This window comes from Psammomys obesus, unplaced genomic scaffold (assembly GCF_907164565.1).
Source record: "Psammomys obesus unplaced genomic scaffold, mPsaObe1.curated_primary_1811, whole genome shotgun sequence".
Classification (NCBI taxonomy): domain Eukaryota; kingdom Metazoa; phylum Chordata; class Mammalia; order Rodentia; family Muridae; genus Psammomys; species Psammomys obesus.
The window spans coordinates 5307235-5317020 of record NW_026587216.1 but is presented as its reverse complement, the minus strand read 5'-3'; the positions used below and the strand labels follow the sequence as shown (position 1 = coordinate 5317020).

Genomic DNA, 9786 nt, shown 5'->3' with positions numbered 1-9786 from the left:
GTATAAGTCCACACAGCTATAACCACCTGATTTTATCAACATGCCTAATATACACACTGCAGAAAAGATAATATCTTCACCAAATGACGCTCAAGAAACTGAATATCATTTTGTAGAAAAATGACATTAGACCGTTACCTCTCACTCTGCACAGAAGTCAACACTGAATGGATCAAAAATCTCAATAAAATATCTAAAACTTGCCAGACGAGGTGGCACACACCTTTAATCCCAGCACTTAGAAGACAGAGACAGCTGATCTCTATGAGGTTGAGGCCAGCCTGTTCCACATAGTGAGTTTCCTGGACAGCCAGGGATACGTAGAGAGACAGTCTGAAAACAAAGCAAAACAAAAAGACCTGCAACTCTAAAAATACTAAAGAAAAAAGAGTATACTGCAAATATTAAACATGGGTCAGTATTTTCTAACTAGGACCCCATTCTCTCAGGAAAGAAAAGTAAGAAGTGACAAATAGAATCGTATGAAATGTAAAGTGGGTTGTAAAGCAAAGGCAACAGTCAACTGAATAAAAAGTAATCCATAGAATATGAGAAAACAATTGCAGCTATACATTTCCCGAAGGATTAATAGCTAGACTATACAAAGAACTCAAAAATTAAACACCAAAAAAGCAAATAATCCAAATAAATTTTAAAAAAATGAGCTATGGAATCAGCCTGTTCTCAAAAGAAAAAATATAAATAAGTAATAACTTTCTTAATGTTCAACATCTTTAGCCACCAAGGAAAGGCAAATTAAAATTATTTTGAAGTTCCATCTCAGACCAGTCAGAATAGTTATTACCCAGAAAACAAATCCCAGCAAGGATCTGGAGGAAGTGGAAACACTTATTTACTGTTAAGTGGGAATACAAACAGGCACAGCCCTGCGGAAGCAGGATGGATGTTCCTCAAAAAGCTAAAAATAGAACTGCCATACAACCTAGATACACCACCATTGGGCATACACCCAAAAAAACTCTATGTCCTATGACAGAGATAATTGTACACCCGTGTTCAATGTGGCTCTATTCACAACAGCAGTGAATAGAATCAGCACAAATGTCCCCCCACTGATGAGTGAATAATGAAAGAGTAGTATACGTGCACAATAGAATTCTATTCAACACCAAAAAAAAAAAGATTAAGTTCTCATAAAAATAGAATTGGAAATTCTTAGAGTGGATCAGGTAACCTACGTCCAGAAAAACAAGTGTATGCTCTCCCTCATATGTGAATCTTAAGTTCAAATTTTTAAATTTCTGTATTTACGTTGGCGTGATAGTCAGTAGAAACAGGAAAGCAAGATAGGATCTTTATCATGGTGGATAGAGATAAAAACTTTAAAGAAGAATGGCAAAACAGTATGAAGGCAAAAGGTGTGGCATGATGGTGGGTGCATAAAGGTTTAGAAGAGATGGGAATGGGAGTATGGGGGAAAGCAGGGCTAGGGAGGAAGCGGCAGCCACAGCTTAGCAGATGGGAAAATACATGTGAAAACTTACTCTTCTATAAGCCAACTAAAAATGCAACTTAGAAACTTTAAAATTAGAAAAAAAAAAAAAAAGGATAGAAGAGTTTGAATGGAGGTATTCCACATTAGTAAATGTGGAAAATCCACATGGTGCTCCCAGAGCCATAGGGTGAAATTTTCAATGCCATGTGTAAGACGCTGTCCTATGACCCCAACAAAACAATACAGACTATAGCCATTGAGCTTAATTTACTGCCAAAATTAGATGGTAAGACCCTATTGCTGAAGACACCACACATTATGGATACATACAGGACATGAAGAAGTCAAGCTGGAACTGAACTGAAAGCTCCTTCTTTCCTGACTAGTATTTGTAAGAGTCAGAAGGTGCTACCTAGGCCACTCAGGGGGATAAAAGTCATCAGTGGTCTTCCCAACCCTGTATACCAAAGATCTCAATTTTCATCACTCTGAAATTTAAGAGTAGTGGAAGTCTTATCTGGTGCAATGAGACAAGAGAAAGACATAAACAGTATCCAACTGTAAATGAAGATCAAATTATATGTATTTACAAAAGGCATAATTTTATTTGAACAGATGCACAAAATGTTAGCACTGATAAGACAAAAAGGCTGGAGAGATGGCTCAGTGGTTAAGAGTACTGGCTGCCGTTCCACAGGGCCCAGGTTTAATTCCTAACATGTTTAATATCCACATGTTGGCTCAAACGCATCTGTAATTTCAGTTCCAGGGGATTCAATAACCTCTTCTAGCCTCTGTGAGAACTATACACACATGTGACTCATATATGTTGGGAAAACACATGCACGCATAAAATCATACATACATAACATACATATATACATAATCATAGTTTTCACCTTTATATAAAAAGAAAAAACAGACCTCCTGAGCATGGAGAATGGAGTAATTGTTACCAGAGCCTAGGAATGGTTCAGAGTTGAGTGGGACGACAGAGGAAGAACAGTGGTTACAAGATGTATCTGGATAAACATTTTTAATGTTCCAGCAGGACTGTATCTGACTTCACTGGAAGAACATTTGAAAATCCCTAATATGAAGGATTTTGTTGTTCCTGACACAAAGAAGTGGCATCTGAGGTGATAGATGTGCTAATTAGCTATTATCTAATCACTAATTATATACATGCATTGAAATATCACAGTAGGCCTCATAAATATACAAAACTACTACACGTAGTTTTTAAATGCATTTAAAAACTGAAAGATGCTAACATCAGTCATCTTACAAAAGAAGGAAACAAAGAGCAACTTAAATCTTAGTAAGTATAATAAAAAAAAAAAATAGTACCAATCAGCCAGAAACCAATGACACTGACAAGAAAGCAATAGAGAAAATCTTAAATTCAGAGTCTCTTACTTTAAAAAAGATAAATAAAGCCCAGTTAACCTCTAGCCAAACTAACTATAAAAAACAGTAATTGGGAAAGAAGGCACAAATTTGCTGATATCAGCAATGGAAGAATAAGCACTATTGCACGTCCACAGTGTATTTAAAATATTATAAAGAAATGATATGAGAAATTCTATGCCACAAGTCTGACAAAACAGATAAAACTAAAAATTCCTTTAATGTCATCCACAACTCACAAAAATAATAATTTAAACAGAGATAGCTATTGAACAAAATTAGTGGTGATGTTAACAGTGTCAGCATTACAGATGCACAGAATTCCTCTCTCTCTACTTGCTGAGTCTGCATGTAATCTGACCAGTTGCCTCAAGCCCCTGCTGCCATGGTTTCTGTGATAGACTATTCCCTCAAACTGTGAGCCAAAATAAATCTTTTTTCCCTTAAGTTACTGTTGGTGTGTGTTATTTGGTGAAATAGGACAGCTAAGATAATTAGTAACCTTCCAAAACTGTAAAAGAAACATAAGATGAGTTTCACTGAGAACTTCTACCTGACATTTCGGAAAGACATTACACTAATTCTTCATGATTCGTGTAGACTTTAAACAATTTTAAAATAAGAACCATTAAAGTCTAATAAAGGAAACAGATTCACAATCTGAGACCCATCTCTGAAGCGGAATGTAAGTTCCTGGGAATGGCAGGCTTGCTAAAACAGGATGATTCTCTGACGCAGGCAGGTTTAAACTGTAGTTGACACAGGGAATTTGGACATATGGATGGGCTAACTTATTATAGATTTGGATAATCAGGACATCGCTGTATTACTCTAAGTGAAAAGTCTACAGTGTTAGAAAAACTAGGTATTCAGTTGAATGGAAAAAAATATATTTTAATATTATATTAAACTTCACTTCTGGCAAGGGGCACGGTGGAGATGAGGGAGGGAGGGACTGGGAGGGAATGAGGGATCGGGACACGGCTGGGATACAGAGTTAACAAAATGTAACTGATAAGAAAAAAATAAAATTCAAAAAAAAAAAAAAAAAACAAACTTCACTTCCAAGTGGATTCTATGTACATGTTACATAATGATACAATAACTAACCTAGGGAGAAAGATATGCTGTCTTCCTCGTCTTATAAGAGTGAAAGTTTCTTAAACATTATGCACACACACACACAAAAAAAAAAATCAGTGCGACTAAAGGAACGAATAGTGGGTGGTTATTTTGTGCACAGTTAATGATACCATTAAAAGTAGGAAAGAGTGAATCATAGACTGTGAAGACATATGTAGTTTTGACATTTAACCAAGGACTGATCTCCAGACTATGTGATAGTGTGTTTCCACGGGAAAGCAATGAAGTGGGGCGATTTTGAAGTATACTCTAGTGTCAGAGTGTTTTTCTGGTGTGGATAAGAGTCCAGCTTTGATCCCGCACATAAGGAGATAAAGAAACAAAGGGATACAACTGGGATACAAAGTGAATAAATTGTAAATAATAATAATAATAAATATAGAAAAAATCCATTATAATGTAAACACTCAAAAAACTATAAATATATGCAGAATATATATAAAAGAATGTGTACAACCAGGTCCATAGCAGTGTTACTCATCACAGCTGAAAACTAGAAACAAAAATGCCCTTGAAGAGAGAGAAGACTCCTCGTGTCAGAAATCCATGCCTTGTCCAGTCATCATCAAGAGGCGTCCTCCAGCAGCAGATGGGAATGGGTGCCAAGACCCACAGCCAGACATTATGTGGAGAGAGGGTCTAAACTGGAGGTCTCCATCAGGTCCCTCCTCCCTTCACTAGAGCTTGGGGAATTCCAGGGAAGACAGGAAGGAAAGACTGTGGGAGTCAGAGGGGGTGGAAGACACCGGAAAACCATCGCCCACCAAATCAACTTACCAGGCGCCACACGGGCTCACAGAGACTGAAGCAGCAAGCACGCGGCCTGCATGGGTCTGCACCAGGTCCTCGGTGTATATGTTGTGGCTGTTAGCTTGATGTTCTCATGGGACTCCTAACAGTGGAAGCAGGTGTTTCTTTGACTCTTTTGCCTGCTTTTGGGACTCTTTTCCTCCTATTGGGTTGCCTTGTCCAGCCTCAATATGTCTTATTATATTTTGCTGTGTCCTGTTTGGCTTTAAGGCATAGTCTTTTCTGAAGGGAAACAGAGGGGAGTATGGATCTTGGAGAGAGGTTGTGTTGTCTCAGATCTTCAATCCTAGCTTTTTTAGGGTAGAGGCAGGAGCAAGGAGATGTCCAAATGTTTTGTTTCTTGTTGTTCATTCTGGGAAGACCTATCAAGCTGCCTAGAAAAGACTCATGTCTTTCTTTGTATGCATTTTAAAATAAAATGGAATGAAATTATGGTTTTTTACATTGTGATCTTCTGATTTAATCAGGCAATACAAGTTTTGTCCTAAAATTTCTGGTAACTACAGTTGGAAAAGTTTGTAGTTTACAAAGCCTTTCCACGCACTGGAGCATATCTGAACTGAAGGAGAGTCAGACACCAGTGATGAACACACAGAATTGTTATTAAGTCATTGTTATGACTTGAAAGAGAAAATAAAATAAAAAATAAATGCTGTTAGTTAGCCTCAACCCATCAGACGTATCAAGGATAAGCCCCATATCTATCTCCCACTATGTTACCTTATGTTTTCCACTTTTTCTTTCCATCCGTCCCTTTCTGACTCTCCTGCTTCCTCCCACCACCTTTCTTCAGTCTCCTCTACGTAGTTCTTCAAAGACAATGCAGGCAGTGGTGAAGGTCTTGCCATCAAAGCTACTTACAGGGAAAATGGTCTCTTCCATCTATTTGAAGCATCGGTTTAAATTTTCTACCTGACTAAGGTTCCTTAGGAGAAAGAAGGCAGAATACATGGCAGAACTGGCTAGCAGCCCACCAACATTTCACATCCTTGGCACAGAGACCCTTTGAGAGTCCCGCTAAGAACTGCACTCCCAGACTCTTTCTGTTGAATGCAGCAACATAGTTAGGTTCCAGCCTATGAAAAGCAAATGGCAATGTTACCACCCATGTCCAGTTCTGGACCATTAAGTCATTCTTCTCTTTTTCCTTCGTTAGGCGGACCTTGGGATATTGACACTTAAGCCTGCAATCCTCTAACAACATAGATTTTTGAATGATTGTGTTAAATAAAACTGCCACTCATACTTTTCTTTAACTGCCACCGGTATAGGGGGAAGAAATGAACATACCAAAGCCATATTTATCTCGCAGTGCACCTGTTGCCTTGGCCTAACTGATAGAGTATCTCCAGAATTTTTAGGCAAGGAAGCTTACTAGGTTGTTTTTTTTTTTTTCTTTTGCATGTCCTAGTCGTAAATTAGAAGCATTCTGTAAAACTATCCACCGAGACCAAGGCTTTCACTCCACAAGATGGTCTGCAGTTTGACACTGGCATGCGTAGTTTCACATGTCACCTTAATAAGATCTAAAATCACATGTGAGAAGGGTCTCTGGGCATGCCTGTGGAGAATGATCTTGCCCGGGTTGTTTGAAATTGGACAACACATCATCCACCGTGAGGGGTACCATTCCCAGGGCTGGGATCCTGAACTGTATAAAAAGGAGAAAGAAAGCTCGGCAAAAAGCCTTATTGGTTTTGTCATCCTGTTTTATTCAGCCAAAGGAAAAGAAACTCAGATACTTCTGAAACAGTCAATGGAACAGTTATGGATCTTATTTAGTCCCCCATTGTGTCAAAGAAAAGGCTTGAAACCCAAATAAAGAAGAGCTGCATCTCTTGCCTTTCACTCTGCATTAGCATCTCACATGAAAGTCTAACTCACCCTTGCATGAAATGGCTACCCTAATAGACATCAGAATGTTCTGAAAAGCACATGACAGTTCAAAACAACGAGGAGACTTAACATCTCATTCAGAAATTCAGTGGTTTCCTGAAAACCCCAGCTTCAGAAATGCTGTGGTTTGGAACCCAGAGGCTTATTTTGTAAGAATGTTTTGTTTTTAAAACCAAAAAAGAAATATTGAGTTCTTTGGTGAGTGTCCCACTACCCAAGCTTCCTGCTCCCTAAAGGAGTGCCAAGAAACTCCAACACACCACCGCACATGCAACTTGGCAGGGTGCTTCATACCTAAAGGTGCACAGATGATGTCAAATGGCATCAAACCGCTTACATCGCAATCTCAGAGGTACAACCTTAGCTCCATTCCAGGGATACCTGGGGATCTCCTCAAAAAAGTAATCATGGATGATGAGTAGAAATCCAGTAAAGCACGTATTAACCTTAACACCAAGTGAATTTATTACAATTATTTTTTCTATAATAGATGGTGAATTAAAAATGACTCAGGCTATCATTTTAGACCATCACCAACAGGGACCCAGCTATTCAAAGTGCAAAACTTTTATGAATACGGGTGTTTATTGTGAAGCCACTGAAATGGTAAGTGCCACTTATTTCTGCTCCATTTGCCATTGAAACAGCTCCACTGTTTACAGTTCAGAGTGCTCTGATCCTATGATGGAATTCATTCCCTGGCTCTCTCTGACAGGATAGTATTCCAGTGTGCCATTTCGAAAGAATGCTGAACTAGCCCCTAACTCGGCAATATCTGAGGACTCTACACTCCCAGTGGGTCGTTTTTGATGAGAGTCTGGCCCCAACCCCTCTTAGATGCTCAACCACTCAACCCAAGGTCTATCTAGGCCACATTTTGTGTTTGAGCCAATAAATCTTTCTGGGCTAAAATATGTGAAGCTGTTCTGGTAAAGAAAATTGGAATTGACCAAGACTCAACAACCACTTGAGGTTAGTGTCCACCACTCAAAGGCTTGTGCTTTGGGGCACCATGACAGGATGATTGTGGGGAGTGCCAGGCTCCACAGAAAGCCCTTCACATACCATCACCATCCACAAGCACACTAGAGTGCAGAGTCTCTGAAACGCCTGTAGTGCTAGCATTAGAGACTCCATTAATAAATCAGAGATGTTTTAGACACATAGATAATATGTACATAGAAGATTCCTTAGAGAAATGGGAGTTTAACCTTACAATCTAAGGTCACATTAGAGAATATTTTTAATTAAATTTTATTTTTTATATTAATTACAGTTTTTTCACTTTGTATCCCAGCTATAGCTGCCTCCCTGCTCCCCTCCCAATCCTATTCTCCCTCCCTGATCTCCTCCTATGCCCCTCTCCAAGTCCACGGATATAGGAGGTCCTCCGCCCCTTCCATCTGACCCTAGCTTATCAGGTCTTATCCAAACTGGCTGCATTGTCCTCCTCTGTGGCTTGGAAAGGCTGTTTGCCCATCCAGGGGAGGCAGTCAAAGAACTAGCCACTGAGTTCAGGTCAGAGACAGTCCCTGTTCCCCTTACTAGTGAACCCTCTTGGAGAATGAGCTGCCATGGGCTACATCTGTGCAGGGTTTCTAGGTTATCTCCATAAATGGTCCTTGGTTGCAGTATCAGTCTCAGAAAAGACCCCTGAGTCCAGATATTCTGTTGCTCTCCTTGTGGAGCTCCTGTCCTCTCCAGTCTTTCTACCTCCCCCTTCACATGCTATATACTCACTTATAAGTGGATACTAGACCTATAATATAGGATAAACATACTAAATCTCTACACCTATATGTAAGATGATCAATTCTCACTCAGAAAGACAAACAGGATAGACATTGGAAGAGGAAGAAAACAGGAAACAGGACAGAAGCCTACCACAGAGGGCCTCTGAAAGACTTTACCCAGCAGTGTATCAATGCAGATGCTTTGATACTCATAACCAGACTTTGGGCAGAGTGCAAGGAATCCCATGATTGATATTTCTAGACAAGTCTTCCTAGCTCTACATTATGAAGTACAAAAGCTCCTAGCCACACAAAACTACTGAAGAGCTAAAATATTCTTAATACAAACTAAGACATGCTCTGATTCTAAACTGTTCGCTGAATGTCAAAAAAAGCACAAAAAATTATGCAAAAGACCTCATTGTATAACTTTATATTAGTAATATTAAAATGACATTATTTTGGCTATGTTGACTTTGATGAAATATGCATCATTAAAATTAATTTTACTTAATTCCTTTTTACCTTTTCAGCTGTTAAAACAGCTGGAAAGCTTTAAACCACATGTTATTTGTAGCTGTGTAAAATATTTCCATAAAATAGAGTATTCTAAATTTTTTTTCTTGTGCATATAAAAACACTTTTCTAAACCTGATAGACTAGGGTCAGATGGAAGGGGAGGAGGACCTCCCCTATCAGTGGACTGGGGGAGGAGCATTGGAGAAGAAGAGAGAGGGAGGGTAGGATTGGGAGGGGGGCAACAGCTGGGATACAAAGTGAATAAACTGTAATTCATAAAAAATTATTTTTTTAAAAAAATAACAAGGAAAAAAGACTTTTCTAATGCACACAACCTTTAAATATGCTACAACAGTTCTATATTTTGGTTAATTTTTTTTTAATTTAACAATCATCATGAAGATATTTCTATAGCAGAGTGTTGGTTTGAATGAGGAATGTCACCTCTAGGCTCACATATTTAAAGGCATGGTCCCCAGCTGGTGGAACTGGATGGCATGTTACGGAAAAGTGAACCCTTGCTGCATGAAGTACGTCACTGGGGAAGGGCTCTGACAGGTCACAGCCTGGCTTGACTTCAAGCTCCCTTTCTCTAACTCATGTCTGAAGTAGAGATGTGATCGCTCAGCTTCTGCTGCCATGCCTGCAATACAACCTGCATCCGGCAATATAACGATCATCCATGACGGCCGCTTATCCCTGTGGGACGATATGCCGAAGAAGAAAGAAAGGAAGAAAGGAAGGAAGGAAGGAAGGAAGGAGGGAGGGAGGGAAGAAAGAAAGAAAGAAAGAAAGAAAGAAAGAAAGAAAGAAAGAAAG

The 9786-nt window shown here is 39.2% G+C and overlaps 1 long non-coding RNA gene across 3 annotated transcripts in view; it reads right to left on the bottom strand.

The window, feature by feature from the left end:
• Positions 1-9309: 9309 nt before the first annotated feature.
• Positions 9310-9786, bottom strand: part of LOC129673676 (uncharacterized) — a 3109-nt gene continuing 2632 nt past the window's right edge. For all 3 annotated transcript variants that reach the window (XR_008719687.1, XR_008719688.1, XR_008719689.1), the window contains exon 4: positions 9310-9666. This is a non-coding gene — a long non-coding RNA (uncharacterized LOC129673676). The remainder of the gene's footprint in view (positions 9667-9786) is intronic.